The sequence below is a fragment of the Ixodes scapularis genome, unplaced genomic scaffold (assembly GCF_016920785.2).
Source record: "Ixodes scapularis isolate PalLabHiFi unplaced genomic scaffold, ASM1692078v2 PGA_scaffold9__187_contigs__length_104089568, whole genome shotgun sequence".
NCBI classification, from domain to species: Eukaryota; Metazoa; Arthropoda; class Arachnida; order Ixodida; family Ixodidae; genus Ixodes; species Ixodes scapularis.
Genome location: NW_024609884.1, coordinates 9060870 through 9078731, shown reverse-complemented (window position 1 = coordinate 9078731; position 17862 = coordinate 9060870). Strand labels below are relative to the sequence as shown.

General features: G+C 44.7%; 1 protein-coding gene and 2 non-coding genes across 3 annotated transcripts in view; 1 reads left to right on the top strand and 2 right to left on the bottom strand.

Annotated features, from left to right (window-relative positions):
* LOC8051851 (DNA-binding protein D-ETS-3) overlaps positions 1 to 17862 on the bottom strand; it is a 149450-nt gene that overhangs the window by 67440 nt on the left and 64148 nt on the right. The gene's annotated exons all lie outside the window — the stretch shown is intronic.
* Trnas-cga lies at positions 6552 to 6633 on the top strand. Its single transcript has one exon. It is a non-coding gene; the product is annotated as a tRNA-Ser (tRNA).
* On the bottom strand, positions 9059 to 9140 carry Trnas-cga. Its single transcript has one exon. It is a non-coding gene; the product is annotated as a tRNA-Ser (tRNA).

The window sequence follows — 17862 nt, the reverse complement described above, 5'->3', positions numbered from 1 at the left end:
AGCGAGGCGTCAACGGTGTGAGACGCCGCCGCAAGGTCTCCAACACTCTTAAAAATGCCTCCGCGTCTGCTTACCCGCAATACACTCGAAGAGCCAATCTCTGCGATCTACGGAATCAGCTCAGCGAATGAAAAGGCGGAACACCCGTTTAGATCTAAAAATGAAGTCTGCGCTGTAGCATTGCGCAATGCAAAGCGTCATGCTTGCATTGCGTAATGCCACAGCGCAGACTTCATTTTTGACGTCTAAACAGATGTTCCGCTTCATCATTCGCTGAACTCATTTCGTAGATCGCAGAGATTGGCTCTTCGAGTGTTTTGCGGGTAAGCAGACACGGAGGCATTTTTAAGAGAGAACGCACTCCTGAAAACACGTTTAATTCAGTTGAAGTGGACGTTATTCTCACTTCCTTGGATCCGTATTCCCTTGTCGTTACGTAATGGTACTGGCGGCTTAATTTCACTCTACTTCTACCCAGGTAACTGCTTTCAACGCAGGCTTGCATCGTTTAATTCCTGAGTTTTTGGAGTGCATACTGCGCGCAGGTCCTCGTCTGTAGTATGTCCAGATATAAAAACAATTCAGATCGAATGGCCATTCGCCGATGCGAAATGATAACGGCGATGTCGCTTCCCCACTGAAGCGTTTCCCATTGAAACCGTTTTTTCGCAGCGTTTTTTTATTAACTACATGATTTTTATGTAAATTGCCGAAATTTAGGGCACAATATTAGCAAAAATATTATTTTTTTTTTACAAATAAAACAGCAGCTTTTTTTTAGTTAAGAGGATTCTTTATTTAAATTAATTTTTCGTAAATATGCCATACATGAAAAAATTGCCGCGTCTTCTTTGGCATGGAATGACTGCATATGCTTACTCTAAAAGCCGTCCAAAGAGGAGATACGTGACGGGTGGAAAAAGAATCCTCCCTAGCTAGAGCTAATAGTCGTATCAATTATAATCTTACAAGCCATAGCATGCCCCCCCCCCCCCTCTTCCTAAAAAAAACAATTAAAAAGTTGAGTTGTTTTTAATATTAGACAGGAACCTCGTTGACATTATCTGTCTACCGAACCTCTATCATTTACGGATTCCACAATAGGAAGCGTAATCGAACAAACTGAGATTCAAAAATACTGGGAGGGGAGGGGGGGGGGGGGGGGGGGGGGCAACCCTTCGGCTCGCTGCGAAAGAAAGAAACGCGAAAAGAGTCCCAATAAAAGGGCCCCTCTGCGTAGACGCAGGCGTCACAGAGAGAAATGGCAACCAAAAGGGGGACAAAAATGCGTGGGCGGTCGTGGGAAAAATGAAAAGAATAGGGGTTCGCGCGACGCGTCAAGGTGTTTACCCTGTTTACTTCGCGGAAAGGCAAAAGAGCCACGTCCCTCACTCGCGCGCGCTCCTACTCGCGCGCGTTGGGGACAGTGGTCCCAGCAGCGAGGAGCTTTTCCCTCTCTTTTTTATTCCTTCGCTCTTCTTTTGTCGCTGCGCCGGTGCTTTGTTGCGCCGCGTCTTGGGGTTAGCTTTTTCCCGGGGAGGGGGGGAAGGGAAAAGGAGGGGGGGGGGGTTGGTTTTTTGTTTTTTATTTTGCACGGGGTTTGACGGCGAACGGTTCGGTCGCGTGGTCATCGTGCCTTCGGCGCGCACAATGCGCCGCGAAAAACCGGCTGCCGACGCCGTCGATGATGGATCGACAGCGGCGGCGACGGCATCGCGCACTCGCTCGCTCCTGTGCGTGCCCGAGTGTAGTACGTATATTCTCCGAGTGTGCGCACCTTCGAGCAAGAGGTGCTCTCGGGTTCGTCCGGGGGACTCGCCGACCCGAAGTCGCCGCTCGCTGCTCCGTTTCGGAGTCATTGATGGTGGTGGGCAAAAATTATCCTCGGTGTTGAGCACACGAGAAGGGGTGGGAAGTGACGACGGGACGGGTTAAGAAGGGTAAAGGATGAGCAACGCGTCTGTTCTATTCTTATTATCTCGAGTGCAGAGCGAGGTACCGGGGGAGCTTCTTTCAACTGTTATTAGCCTCCTATCTTGTTTTCTAGGAATATGGGTTTTGGGAAGCAAAAGAAATGTGCAGAAAACACGAAGACTTCTCTACATCGTAAGTCGTAAGATGGAAACTTGAAACTTTCATTCTTTTTTTTTTTCGTTTTCTTGATATAGAAAACTTATTTCTTTTTTTAGTTGGATGAAGTTGGTACGGGTTATTTAGAATGCGCTAGTTTTTTCGTTTTTTTTTTATGCTGGAACGTGTTAAGGGTCAGGTAAGTCTAGTTAGTGCTGTGTCCTTGTACAAGATTGGGGAATTGTTGTTGTAGACGTAATTTGCATCCTGCAATGGTATTTCGTGCTAGGCACAAATTAACACGAAAAACAGCAGTGATAATTAGCGTCTAATGTTTATCATCCCAATGCCGCTTTGCTTCCCAGCAAAATATTTAAAGTGAACATACAAAGAACATTTGCCAAGTTGACAAAATATGTCCATAAAATGTAAATGACATAAAAACACCGGGTTTTTAAAGATGCCCTTTTAAAAACCTTTCCTACTTTTCTTCAACGAGAGTATAATACACCTTTTCTTTATTTTTGTGGCAACTTCAGTGGCTATCATGTTTAACGCCTACTCCTCAATTTTTTTTTTTTTTGCTGCAGCAATTTATTGCGTTTAGGGCTAAAGGTGACTCAGACAAAGTGCGACAGTAAGGTTGTATGAGTTACAGTGATCGTGGGTAGCGTGTCACATAAAAAAAAGAAGAGAAAAAAAAATTCACGTAACTACAATGGGTAAGGATTTCTGTAGACTATTCCGACAAATAGAAAGCACTATGAAATCACTTCTTTTTAGCATTTTGGAGAGTTGCAGTCTTCCGCACAGCTTTGCAAATGATTTAAGCATGAGCTGCAAGGAAGTAAGATTTCTTTTTTTTTTTTTGAGATAGAGTAAAGTATTGAAAAAAGGCAAAACGAGGTAGGCTTCCACATCCGTTGTTTTGTTTCGCCGAAGTTGGATAATTAAGTGGGTGGTTCATTAGTCGAAGCGCTCTGTGGCGTAGGCGCCGTTACTCGCCATAAAGGAAGTGTCTGACGTACAAGGCGTTGGAGCAAGAGCACCATTCTTGGGGCCCAGCCTTTACACTTGTTAGCGCGGCGAAAACAATGCCGCGGAATTTGTCGTTCGTAGGACGGAACCTCCGATTCAGAATCGCTGGTAGACCGGAACCCGCGTCCGAATACACCGAAGGAAAATGGTCTTCCGCTTCAACTGTCGTGACAAGAAAAAGAAAAAAAAGAAAAAAGAGCCACTCACAGATGTGTTTTTGTTTGTTTTCCTGGCCGCACGTTGGTTTGTGGTCTATTCCGCATGAAGCGGCTTTAGACATTCTTCCATAATTTGTGTTTTTGTTGTTGTTTTCTAGCAGTCCTAAATGAAAACTTGTAGTGCAGTCCACGGTCCTCTGTAGCGCATCATTAATCAATATTTTTTTAGACTGTCAAGCTGTGGGGGTCCATTGTTCTAGTTATTTATTTATTCTTATTTGTCAAAAACGCGCCGCTCGCATTGTTTCTCGTTTTCTCTCTGTGCTGTGGTTGACTAGGCAAAAATAGTTTCTCTCATTCCAGCCATCTCGCTCTATAATTATAATAATCGTCTTTCTTTTTTTTTTTTTCTTGTCTCGTGTCCAAAAACAGCACAGGGCTTAAATAGCGGTACACCGCTCGTCATCACGTATACCTCCAGGAAACAAAACAAGGTCGTAACTATGTACAAAATTTGACTAGAACCTATGTCGAAAATCAATCAGGTCGCTAAAAATGTCTCCAACAGATTGATCCAGCTTGTTGAATTCAAATTGCATTCTTGTTAGTGGTGACGTGTCATTCAAAGCAGGAGGGCAAACAGGACTGTGAAATCGATTGGACCGCAAGGGAGCATGAAAACAGACAGTGCGTAACACGTCTGTCAACAGCACCGTTCACAACCTTATGTAAAAACATGGAATCACCTAATGGTTGTCTATCAAGCAAATTACACAGCCCCGTCTTGCGACTGTGCTATTATCTTTTTACGATAGGCGCAAAATTAAGTTTTGTTTTACTAGACTAAATATGAAGGGCCGCGTTCGTGCCGCATTTCCGACAATGTATTTTTTATTCTTGCGGCGCAATAATTTTTTTTTACTCGAAAAATTTATATCGCAAAGCCACAGCTTAATTATAATATATATATACGTATATATTGCTATGAACAACGACATTACGCAATGGAAGTTTGGCCGAATCCTATGGATCACCGTTTTTTTCTTTTCTTCTTTCTTTTAGTCTAGTTTTTTTTTCAAACGTTGAGTGCGAATTCAGTCTGCAGATATCCTAAGGTCCATTTTGGCAGATCGTTGGCCCGTTGCTCTCTCGTGCGATACGACGCTTCCCGTTATACAAACTCGGCAGATTTGAATTTCGCTTTCGACAAAAGGCTGCGCTCTCTATACGGCGTCGAGACCCTCGCTGCCAAGTCCGGCAGACCGGACCCATGGACGAACTGACCGTTGCGAGCAGGCGACATCGGCGCCAGTTCATCTGTCACAGCGGTCAAAGGAGGCGTGATATTCAAGGTTGCCATTTGATATGGAAAACGAGTGGCCATACATCATAAACCACGATTTCCCGAAAGCGCGGCAGCGGCGGCTGCGTCGGGTCCGAAGAGCGACCTTGCCGCAGCAGTGACCTCGTTTTGGGGGCCCGCGGCAGCAGTCACCGGAAAGAGTCAGGGGCTTCGACTCACGTGCTGTTGAAAGCCCGAAAAAGAGAGAAAGAGAGAGGGAGTGAGAGAGAGAGAGTGAGAGGCGCGATGATTTGCGCGTGCTTCGTTCACGGCGCCACGACCCCCGACTGGGTTTTGTCGCGTTCCCTTCCCGGTTTATGTAATTTCAAACTTGTTTCCGCGGATCGCGCGCAATGATCACGTCGCTGCGGGGCCGGCAATTGTTTGATCTGTAGAAATATTTTTCGCGAGGACTTGCCGTACGTTGCGTACATCAAGGTGGTTGGAGAGCCGTTACACGAGACAACGCTACCTACGAAGAATTTTAAGTAAGCACTAATACAGCGCCAGAAAAGTAGGGCGAAGTAAAAGAAGTGGACGAAACTTTTAGTTTGTGTTTATTTTTGTTGCTGCCGTTTTATTTTTTATTCAGTCGCCCGAATTGCTACCCTAAAGAAGAAAGTATCGGAACTAGAGAACTTGTACATACCGTTTAAGAAACTCTAACGTAAGTATGTCAGCTGCTTAAGGCCCGTTGACACTCTTGCGCCGACTTCGACCGAGAAAGACCAGACCGGTTTTTAAGCCTTTTGCGACTTCTTACGACCGGATGCGATGCAGCGGAGCTGGTCCTAAGAAGTCGCAAGAGGCTTAAAAACCGGTCTCGTCTCTCTCGGTCGAAGTCGGTCGCAAGAGTGTGAACGGGCCTTTACGCATTCCGGTTCATTTAGTGGAGTAGCTTGGAGTTAATTTGTAAGGGTGTAAACACACAAAATATACATAAATAAATCAAATTAAAAGTTGGAATCTAATTTAGGCTTCACATGGGCTCTTTTAGAGTTCGCATGATTGATTGTGTCAATGCTAATGAAAATCTAAATCAAGCTGGATTAAAAAAAAAAAAAAAAAACTGAGTCTTTACAAGCCGGAATGCATGCAGCGGGTACATGATCAGTTCACCATGTCAAGGTACATTAATACAACTTTGCTATGGGCTAAGTCTGTTTGGTGAAGACAGATCATGTTCCTATAAGTTTCAGGAGTAGTGTGGTTCCTTCTCGACACACTCATTTAGGCGTTTATTGTCACTTGGGCGCGTCAGTTTCATTTGAACATCGGTACGTTCACCTCGGAAATAAAAAAAAGGGGGGGGGGGGGGTTACAATTTGACTTCTTGACGTAGTTTACATGGGAAAATAATATATAGAGAGGTTATTGTCTTATTCCCAGAACATTCTTCAAAAACTCTGTCTAAAAAAAAACCGTACGCGCACGTGTCGCTTTCTGGATTGTTTTAGCAAATGTGAAGAAAGCTCCTCCCTGCACTCTGATTTGTTGATCTTGTCATTCAAGGTCACAGGCATAAAGCCTTCCACAAAATGGCGCGAGTTTGGTTTGCAGACCAAGATGCCGAAGAATAAAGTTTGCGCAGAAAAATAGCAAGGATAGCGATATATATTTCATACACAGTAACCTTTTTACATCATTAAGGGTGTAAAGAGGGTCTTTTGGCAAGTTACACCCCTGCGTACACTCCTCAAGATTAAAGAAATGATAAGCATGTAGGATAAAAACAACACAACACCCTGGTCCCGGGTGCCGCCGAGTGATGCCACTGTGCAAAACGTCGGTACGTGCTCAGGCCATTCATTGTGCGCCCGTGAATGTTCAGAAATTCCATCGCTGCGAAGTTAATCTGTATATCTGAGTTTCAGCGGATGAAACGAGATCACCTCTTTCCCCCTGTGTGCGATATATATATGGCCGAAGAACCAAGAAGAGATGCAGTCGTGGCCGAGTGGTTAAGGCGATGGACTCGAAATCCATTGGGGTTTCCCCGCACAGGTTCGAATCCTGTCCGCTGCGGTTTTTATTTTACAACCCAGAGGTTTTAGGGCCACGCGCAACCCTCCCAACCCGTCGTTGAAGGGGCAAGGTGTGAAGCTGAATGACTATCCATACTCGGGCCTCTCTCATTTGTTTGTGAAGCAGCTGGTTTCACCTTTTTTTTTTTCTTTCTTTTTTTGCGAGACCAACAGCATCCTTTTATTATGTTAATTCAAACAAAAGTGTCACCTCATTTGCCTTTTTTTCAGGCTTCGTCCCATGGCGATGAACAGAAAAAAATTAGTAGAGTATCAGAAAAAGGTGGTTTGTCTGCACGTTTTTCTTTTTTAATATCTCTCTGTTAGTGTAGGGAAGTAAGTACATTGTACTTGAAATACTACTTCAAGTAAGTTTAGAAAACTTGTTCTTTACTTAAAGTACACTCTCTGAGCACGTTTAGGGTGTTTTAAACAGCGGCTAGGCTCTTTAAATCGACCGCAAAAATCGGTTTCTTAACCTATTACGCTATGATTTTGTGCAGCGTTGCCCACAACACCCCGGGTGGTGCATGCTTTCTATAAAATTTGCAAAGAGCGAATTTGCCTAAGAAAAAAGTAAAAAAAAAAAGACTCAAAGGGATGGTGAACCAAAATTTGCATTAAAAAAAAAAAAAAAACAATGCCGGACACGTAAGCGGGACGCTACAATCCCTGCAACACTACTAGTAAGGCAATACTCAAATGAACGGCCGTATTTCTGGAAAAGGAAGTCGAGATTGAACCAGGCCGACGAGGCGCGTGACGTCAAGATACCTTGTTTCCTCCTCTCTTCGCTTCGCTCCCTCAAGGAGGCGAGGCGGAGAAGACGCGAGGCCGTTCCCTCTCCTTCTCGGAGAAACATGACGTCAACATTCCTGCCAAATGCGCCTCTTTGTTTGAAAAAATACGGTCATCCGTTCGAGATATCGCTGTATGAGTGATGTTTTGGTGTTTGTAGCATCCCGTTGCAGGTTTTTTGGCCGCGTGTTTTGGGGAATCCAGATTTCGGTTCAGCATCCCTTTAACTCCTATGGAAACGGAGAGAAACCATCGGTGTTAAACATCTGGAATTCGCTCTGTCCTTCATGCTGACCAATGCGAAAAAAAAAAAAGAAAAAAAAGTACGGTTTAATTTTGTTAGCCTGGATAAGTAGCTGGAATTTTTTTTTTTTCTTAATCCGGAATTTGAAATCCGGGCGGCTGGACGTTTGCAAAGCGCTCACTAAAGTGGGAGGCCATCAAAATGCTCTTCTAAAAAAACTCGTAGTGTTTTCACGTGTTTTGTCTGATGACACTCTGGCTGGCAAGAAACGCAGTCTTGGCCGAGCGGTTAAGGCGATGTACTCGAAATCCCTTGGGGTTTCCCCGCACATGTTCGGATCCTGTCGGCTGCGGTTATTGTTTTGCTACCCTAAGGTTTTAGGGCCACGTGCAACCCTCCCTTGCGTCTGTAAGAGAGCTATCCTAGTAGAATGAAACGCTGAGGTGACGCATTTCAGTTTTCACATGGACGCCTTTTCAAAACTCACTCTTATTGCACTCAATTATTTTTATTCAAAACACAGTTATTTTTTGCCTTAGATTTCTTTTTATTTTTTTTATTTGTGAGATTTGCTTTACAAAACATTAATTTGGAATAAAATGAAAAATGGCAGGTTACCAGTTTGGGTAAAACTAGAGTGTGAAAATAAATTATAGTTTAAATATAAGAAAACACATGTCGTGTTCGACCTAATTTGACCATAAAGTATAATGATTATCCAAGTAAATGTAATTGGTGCAGGCAACAATTTTTTGGTGTAGCCGCTATATCAATCTCCGCTCAAGGTGCTTGAATGGTGTGAACAAGGGTATCGCAGCGCCCTATTTCACACCCCTTTGGCACCCTTAAAATGTCATGGGTGTTCTATACAACAGCAGCAGCGCTATATTTTACAAGAAAAAGTGTTTCTTCAAAAAAGAGTTCTTGAAGAGTGTAGAGGTGGATGAACGAAGAGCGTGTTGGGGGACTACGGTTTGAAAATACGCCCTGCCGGTGCGGGTCAAGATTAAAGCAATAATAAACGTGTAGGACAAAGACAACCACATCTTCCAGTGAAAGATGTGGTCGTGTTGTTTTTCCCTACACTATATTTTTGCGCAAATTAGTAACCTGGAATTTTTTTTTTATTTCATCACGAATTGATGTTTTGTAAAGCCATCGTACAAAAAAAAAAAAAAAAAAAACTAAAACGAATCTAAGATGAAAAAATAACTGTGTTTTGAATAAAAAATTATTCAGTGCAATACGAGTGAGTTTTGAAAAGGAGTTCATGTGAAAACTGCAATGCGTCACCTCAGAGCTTCATTCTACTACGATAGCGCCCTTACAGACGCAAGGGAGGGTTGCACGTTGCCCTAAAACCCCAGGGCAGCAATACAAATACCGCAGCCGACAGGATTCGAACCTGTGCGGGGAAACCCCTATGGATTTCGAGTCCATCGCCTTAACCGCTCGGCCACGACTGCTTTTTTTTTTTCTTAATTGCCAGCTTACATATGATATACACATTGATAAAAATAAGTTGCCCCGAAAACTTCATCCATCAGACATTACTTAGCATGACAAAGGGGTTAAAAGCCTATCAGTCAGGCTTGGCTGAAGGTCGTTGCGATGGTTAATTTCAAATGTTTTCAGCGCGGCCAACTCGTCCAGAGTGAACTGGCAACCATTCCACATCAGTATTTATCTTTTTGTAACATATTCTTAACCATTCGATACTTTCAACGAAGTACCCTCGGGGATTGCGTGCATCAACATCAGCATGCCGCACCGCCATTCTGCTCTTCCATATGCCGTGGAGCCCCAAAAGCATATGATTATGTCGCAGGGCACAGGTTCACGCTTATTTGTTAGGAGCCGGACTCCCTGAGGTGAGATCGGGAGCTCTTTTTTTATGGTGCACTGAAGCACGTTCCAGAAAAGAAGAGCATCCCAGCGGACCAAAAAGACATGTTCAATGCTCTCCGGTTGTTTGCATAAAATACAATTCACCGACCAGTAGAGGTTCATGCCTTTTGCGTCCAGAAAAGCTTTTCCTGGCAACGTTTCGCTGTGTAATCTAAAAAAGAAAATTTGAACCACCGCTGGTACCATAGCGTTCTTGACTCGCAGTAACACATTACCTCCCGGGGCCCCAAAGCCTATGGGCCTATACGTTCGCATGGGCAGCAGTATGGCCACTAGGTCACGCGTCAAATTTTTGCGTGATACACCAGACAAATAGTTCATAGAAAAACGAACGAACAGAAAGCGGCGGGCAGATACAACTTCGCGCAAATAACCCGACAGTGGTCCGCACCGTGTCCGGGAGGACGAAACAACAAATCCCGGTAAAGCGTCAAACAGTCTTGTCTGAATTACGGTTCGAAGAAAGGCATCACGCTGGTAGCGGATAAACATAAAGCGTGACACGAGTTGTCGAAGAAATACGTGGCACAGTCCGACACCCCCTTTTTGGGCTTAAAAAAACAAAAAAGCTGGTACGGCGAGTTCGCTCTCATTGGGACGCCCAAATAAACACTGCAAATGCACGGTGAATCCGCTGAATGTCGATTCTTGAACACTGCAGCACTTGGAGGACAAAGCATAGTTTGGAGAGAATAAAATTATTGCCCACATCCGATCTCGTGAAATTGGATAAATCTCACCGTATACCCAGGCAGTGGCCTGAAGCTTATCGATTTCCTCTCGCCAGTATTCTCTGGGCTCAGGTTATGTTTCAGGTGAACACCTAGGTACTTTGAAGGTGTCTGTGACCATCGAACATTCCCCAAAACAGCTGCAGCCGTCGTCCACTCACCGTGCTATAACCACACGCACTTTGACCAACTAACCGCACAGGCAGTGACCTCACAAAACTTTTTGGTCACTTCAACAGCTCTTAAAACACTTTGAGGGTCCAAAGAAAAAAATTGCAACATTGTCTGCGTATGCTAATATTTTAATGTCGCTTTCGTGTAAAGTAAAGCCCCTAATATTTTTAGACTGAAATATGAAACGGCAGAAGGGGGTAGATTGCGAAAAACAGGGGCGATAAGGGACATCCCTGCCGCACTGAAGAGCGGACGTTAATCTACGCACTGTCTTATTAATTACTAGTCTAATTTTACAGTTTACATATGACATCCTTACCTCCTCGAGCAGCACAGAACCAAATTCCACATGTTGTAAAATTGAAAACAAAACATCGTGACACAGCAGATCAAAACCTTTTTCAAGATATATATCTGAAGGATAGCTACTTTCCGATATTCCGCGTCACAGACCTCTTGAACACTACGAGTAGTGTGCATGTTTGTGCCAATGCTACGACCCTTTATCTCACGGGTATGATGCGGCCCTACTATTTTCCGTATAACATACTGCAATCTACCGGCTAAAACCTTCATTAGCACTTTATAGTCAACGTTGGCCAGGGTAATTGGTCTGTAATTACTAGTACTACGAAGCTTATCGGTGTCATTACACTTCGGTATCAAGACTGTGTGCGTGCACAAGAAAAAAATATAGGACTGAGAAAAAACCCCATGCACAACCGGTGCAATTACCGGCTTCGACTTCTTATAGAAGTCCGTGCTCAAACCATCCGGCCCCGGTGACTTGCCTACGCTTAGGTCATCTATCGCTTTCTGGACCTTTGATAAACCTATTGATTCTTCCAAAAAACATCGTGGTGTCGCCATCTGGCTTCGGCTGACTCGGCGAAAATTCCGTATCAAGCCCCTTTTCTTTTGGTATTTTCTTATCAAATGAATGTGTATAATACTCCACAAAAGCATGCTGAATACTGTCCTGATCTCGAGATACTGCCCCCTCTGTATACTCTATTTCTTCAATCCGGTTCGCACGAGTTCACTTTTTTCTCAACGCAAATGGCCTCTTTGTGGGCGTTTCCTTGGCAGTCAAGTTCTCAGCACGGGCTCGAACGATCGCCCCTTTATATCTTTCTTCATCGATTTTCTCAATACTTAGCCTTGATAGTGCTTATGTCGACTTTGAAGGCTCCTGGCGTTTTTTCCTACTCTACATAAAGCCTTTGTAAATCCTGCCGAAGACCGTTCTCTACTAATCGCTCTTCCCGCTTTATATTAGTTGCTCGTTCAATCTCATCAATCTTAACCTGTTGTTTGAGTAGTTCCCACTCCTCACATATGTTATTTTCCGAGACGCCTTCTAGTCTGCCTAGATTTTTCCTATAATTTCTTGGTCCTCGAGGAAATTTGCGTTTAACTTCCAGAACTCCCACGAAAAGCTAGTTTGTTTCTTACGCTGACCCAAGGTAGAGCTGACCAAACTGTGATCGCTGAACGAGACATGACTGACCGCGAAGGCGTTACGCCGGGGTGCTAAATCTGCTGAAACATATACTCTGTCAAGCCTCGCATTATTTGTGCATTGATGGTGCCTGTAAAGGACCCGATGTCCCGGTGATATGCAGGGTGCCAGGTCTTTGAGCCCCTTATCTTGAATCAATTGAGTTAAAATTTCCCTAGACTGCTCATTATTTCGTCTTTGATTTGTCCGGTCTTATGGCATACAAACACAACTAAAGTTCCCCAGCAACACCGTAAATTGGTCACTGATCATAAATCTGTCAATATATAAAAAAAGTAAAAAAAAAAAACGCGTCGCTCACTCTCCAGGTTGGGCGCATAAATGCAAATAACCCTCCACTTTAGATTTAGGAAAGAAAAGTCGCCGAGAATAAGCCTTCCCGATCCACAAGGTACAACGTGCTCTTCAATGAGCACAGCTCCTCTCCTCGAAAAGAGACAACATCCTCCAGATCTACCCACAGCATGGCTTTCGCACACATTGTACCTCGACGTAAACGGTTTCACCAGGAACTCGGTCTGACTTTCACTCTCGACATGCGGCTCCTGAATTGCCGGGACGTCTAGGTCACTCTCCAGGAGAAGGCGACTCAGCTGACACTGTCGGCGGCGTGCCCTCGGCCACGACTGCTTTTCTTGCTAGCGAAAGCGTCATCAGTCAAAACACGTTAAAACACTACGAGTTTTATGCAGCGCACATTAAAGGCCTCCCACTTTAGTGAGGGGCTTGCAAAAGTCGAGCCGCTCGGGCTTCAAAGTCCGGTTAAAAGAAAATTCCCAGTTACTTATTTAGGCTGAAAAAATTAAACCGTATTTTTTTTCGCGTTGGTCACCAGAAGGACTGCCATCAGCGAATTCCAGATGTTTGAAGACCAGTGGTTTCATTGCGTTTCCATAGTAGTTAAGACTTTTTCTTTTTTTAAACTTTTTTCAGGTAAATTCGCACTTCGAAAATTTTATAGAAAAACTGCATCACCTGTATGCAACGTTGCATGAAATCGTAGCGCGATAGGTTAAGAAACAGATTTTTGCGATCGATTTAAAGAGCCTGGCCGCTATTTGAGACACCCTGTACATACTCAGATAATGTACTTTAAGTAAAGAACAAGTTTTCTAAACCTACTTGAAGTAGTATTTTAAGTACAATGCACTTACTTCCCTACACTGACCAACAGATACTAAAAAAAAGTGCAGACAAAAACAAAATTGCGTCAACCACCTTTATCTGATATTCTACTAATTTTTCTGTTCACAGCCATGGGAAGAAGCTAGAAAAAAAGGCAAATAAGGTGACACGTTTGAAAAAAAAAAAAAAAAAAAAAAAAAAGCTTGAAACCCAGAAATGAGCGAGGCCCGAGTATGGAACACGAAGTATAGTCATTTAGCTTGAGACTTTGCCCCTTCAAGGACGAGTTGGGATGGTACGGTTGCGCGTCGCCCTAAAACCTCGGGTTAGTAAAATGTAAAAAAAAAAAACGCAGCCGACAGGATTCGAATCTGTGCGGGGACCGCAATGAATTTCGAGTCTATCGCCTGAACCGCTCGGCCACGACTGCGTGCCTTCTTGGTTGTTCGGCCACACATCGCATACAGGGAGAAAGGGATTATCTCGTCTCATTCGCTCGAAATAAGATATCCAGATAAACTTCGCAACGATACGATGGAGTATCTCAATAATCACGCGCGCACAATGGATGACCTGAGCACGTACCAAAGTTTTGCACTGTGGCTACACTATATGGTCAGCTCAGCGGCAGCCAGGGCGCCCAACGCGACCCCCCCCCCCTCCCCCCTCCCCTCCTTTCACTGCCCAGCTACACCCCCCTGAGTGCTGCACACGGGCCGGTCCGCTCCCCCCCCCCCCCCCCCCCCCCCCAACCCGCTTTAGTGACGCGACTGTTTTTTCAACTACACAAAAATACTACAGACTCTCGCTCTAGCAAAAATACAGTTCACACTGCTTCCAACGACGCCTGTCCAATATCGGTGGCAAGTCCCGACAAAAAAAATTTTTTTCTTGCGGTAACAGCGTAGCGGAACACCGAGATAAGTGCACAGCCCTCGGTGCCAACACACCCCTTCAAAATTGGAAATAGTTGTGGCCCACGATCCGTGCCAAAATTCGCGGCACTTGCTCAAAGTTAAGGCTGCCCCGGTGTTTTCACAAAAGTGTTTTGTCAACGTAACGGCCGCACTGATAGCAGGTTTATCGGAACAAAACTACACGATGACGTCTGCATGGCTCATTATCTCTACATTTTCGTTAGCTAAAAACCGCGACAGTCCTTACTTCTGAGAACGTTTAAACAAAACATATATATAAAAAAAAGGTTGAACAATAGCGGCGACAGGGCACCCTTGCCTCACAGTTGTCCGCACGCGTGTGGTTCCTTGAACTCCTTATTGACAATGGGCCTGGTGGCACACTCTTGGTACGCCATTTTTGCACCCTCGAAAATAACTTCATCCGCATTTTCATGCTTCTAAGATGTCAAAAAGAACATAGTGCTTAAAGGGAAGCTGAAGAGGTAATTGAATTCGAACAAACAGGAAAAGTTGTAATCTAGACGCCTTAAAAATTGTCTTAAGTTCCATTTAGATCTTATTAATAGGATCATCGTAATAACCAATTAAAATTTCAATCTAGATCCGCCCATTGAGGCTTGCCGACAGTAAAAAAGCACGAGCGGATAAAAAAAAAAAAAAAAAAAAAAAAAGCTAGCAGAAGTGACGTTATTAGCGGGATGAGATGACGCCACGACGCGTGTACAAGATAACAGGCGGCAGAGATGATCTTCGCATGCCCGACGGCAATCGCTGCACGTACTTTTTATTTAGTTTTTTCAAAATAAATGCGGTTTACGTTTCTTTCTGCCATCTTCTGCCCTATAGAATGACGATAATATTCCCCGGAGAAGGGGACAAAGTACAAAACACAAAACTCCAAACACGCGTGTTCCCGCGTTCCTCTTCTTCAGGGATTACTATCGTCATTCTTGTCCGGTTCGCTCACACCTTCGCATGAATTGCATTATCCTCGTAAGCTATACAAGTCCGCTGCTAACTCAGATTGGTTGAAAACTGCTTCCGCTTCTCTTTAACACCGACAAAGGTTTCATCTAATTTCCCGAATATGAAAATCAAATACTCATCCTCCCTTATGTGATCACCACTCAGATAACATCTGCTTGATTATCTTCACCTTCCCAGTGTCTGTTTTTTTTTGTTTTTTTTTTCATTACGAGTGTTTTTACTATACTCAGCTTCACACATTAAGTCCGACTGCAGTTAACGCTACGATCCAATGAAATCAATAAAGCGACGAAAACAACAACAACAACGTCGTCTCAGCGTTTATACGGAGCGCAAGTTCGTCTGTTTCTTGCACAGGGGTTGCGATGATGTCAGAACGCCGAGCTCTTATTGGCTGATTAAAAAAGAAATAGTGGGTAGCCCTCAAGGCATCTAGCATTGAGGTCTACTCACTATCCTTTCAATCAAAGCCAATCAGAGCTCAGTGTCGTTCTGACGTCACCGCAGCTCCTGTGCTAGAACCAGACGGATTTGCGCTCCGCCTATAGCTTTAGTGCGTTGGCTTTCACCGACTAAACCAATCACGCCGTGATCCTACGCTTTTGTTTTCTGCGCGTGATTGGTTGAGTTCAAGACGATGAGCGCCGTGAGGACGCTCACGTGGCGGAGCTTGATTGGCTCTCTCGAAACATAGCGTGGGCTGCGGTCGGACGTCATGTGCAGCCAAGTATAAAAAAAAAAAAAAAAAACAGACACGTCTTTGGCAACTACAGGTCCCCTCTAAGTTCCATTCCCGCAACAACTTCGAGATATATTATGCTTTACGTGAAAGCTCGAATAGAACCAATCAACGTATACAGCCATGCAAGTATACTAAGCAAGCAGGCGTTTTTTTTTTTTTTTTTTTTTTTTTGTAGGAACGCTTAATTGGTGGTTTACGTTCGAACTAGCGCCGACGTCACGACTCGTCCACGTGGAGCAGGTTAGGGGTGGAGTCCATCAACGCTAACTGCCGTCATCATCTGCGCCTGTGTCACCGCGGTATGCTTGAAAATGGGGGAAACGATTCTCGACACGGCAGATGATAACGGCAGTTCACGCGGCTCCCCCCCCCCCCTAATCTGCTCCACGTGAACGAGTCCTGACGTCAGCGCTAGTTCGAAAGTAAGCCACCGATCAAACGTTCCTCAAAGAGAGAGAGAGAGAGAGAGAGAGAGAAAAAAGCCTGTTCGCGTGGAGCTATAGACGCTTTACACACGCGCCAAATTACAGCCGCCATTGCTGACCTTCTCATGTCTTACCGAGATGCCGAGCAACTGAAACGGTAGTTGACGATCCTCTACAAAGGCCGATGCTTTAGAAAACGACACAGTTGAATCCAATATGGCAATAACCTGGCCTGCTATGGTGATGATGAAGTGAAATAAACGGAATAAGAGGAAACAAAAACTGAAGGTCAGTTATGGCGGCGTCCATGCACAGCTGCTGCAAAGCGTCTATATAGTACTTGTATGACTGTACTTGCAACCTTCGTTATTTCGGCGGCGGTCATCAGCAAGTGTATCTTCCGATTGTCGAGAATGTACCATCCAGCACTTATCACGCGGGGAAAAAAAAAAAAAGACGAGTCACTGAGCTGTAGACGTAGTCGCGGCTTCCGTAGTTTTGCGGAAGAGGGCTACTGCGCATGCTCAGAACTTATACGCGTTCCACAGCCGAGTGAACAAAGATGGCAGCGCGCTGAGGGCGATTATGGCAATGGTCCATACTATATAGGTGTAACCCAACGTTTGGGCAGCTCCTCTATCGAGCAAAATTGCCAAATTATGCAGGCAAAACGAGAATACTGGGATTGCATACGTCCACGCGCCGGCGCTCGTTCGCCCTCCCCGTATAAAATGATCTAAGTGAACAACCCAAATAAGGCGTTGAAGAACGCGCGTGCAAGAGGCCATTTGTTTTAGGCTTTTGCTTTAGAACAGTTACTGCTGCGGATGCCAGCAGGTGCGTCGCGTAGATATCCATTTGCGGCATTCTCGTTGATGCATGGGTAATTTAGCGATGGGTGACCTTTCCAATAATCGCCTTTTGTGGGCTGCCATCTTTGTCTAGTGCAGGCTGTGGAAGGCATTCTGAGCGTTGCACGAAATATGACACACTGCGCATGCGTCCAGCCCAGTGACTCAGCATGCCTGAGTGATATGCGCTGGAAAGGTCCATTGAATGTGCGAGGCAGAGTCGAAAAGTAACCGCATTGTTTATTTCCAGAATATCAAAGATTAAAAGCAGTTTGCCGCTTTTTAAAATAGTCTCCCCCACCTTCAACACATGTGAGCCATCACGTCACCAACGCGTAAATCCCGCGGAAGAAAACATCTTGCTGGTGACTCCGAAGCTACAGATGCACCGCCGCTTTAGCTCATCCCCACCTTCCTTGTGTCCATTTTTTTTTTTTTTTTTGCGCCTTGCAATTGGCTTTATAACGTTCACCAACCAGCCCAATTACAAGTTCTTCTAATCCGTTATCGCACGCTGACAGACGCAGACACACGATTGTGAACGACCGTGGCTCGTGCGTGATCGAACGCTGCAGCGCCGCTTTATGCTCGATGCAAGCATTATTTGGTCGCGCCTTACGAACGCGCTCGCGAGAGAGAAACAAGCCTATACGGAGAGCAAGTCGACTGCTTCTTGAGCAGGACTTGTGGTGACGTCAGAACGACGCCGAGCTCCGATTGGCTCTGATTGAAAGGAGAGTGGGTAGACCTCAATGCTAGATGCCTCGAGGTCTACTCACTATTCGTTTACATCAGGCAATAAG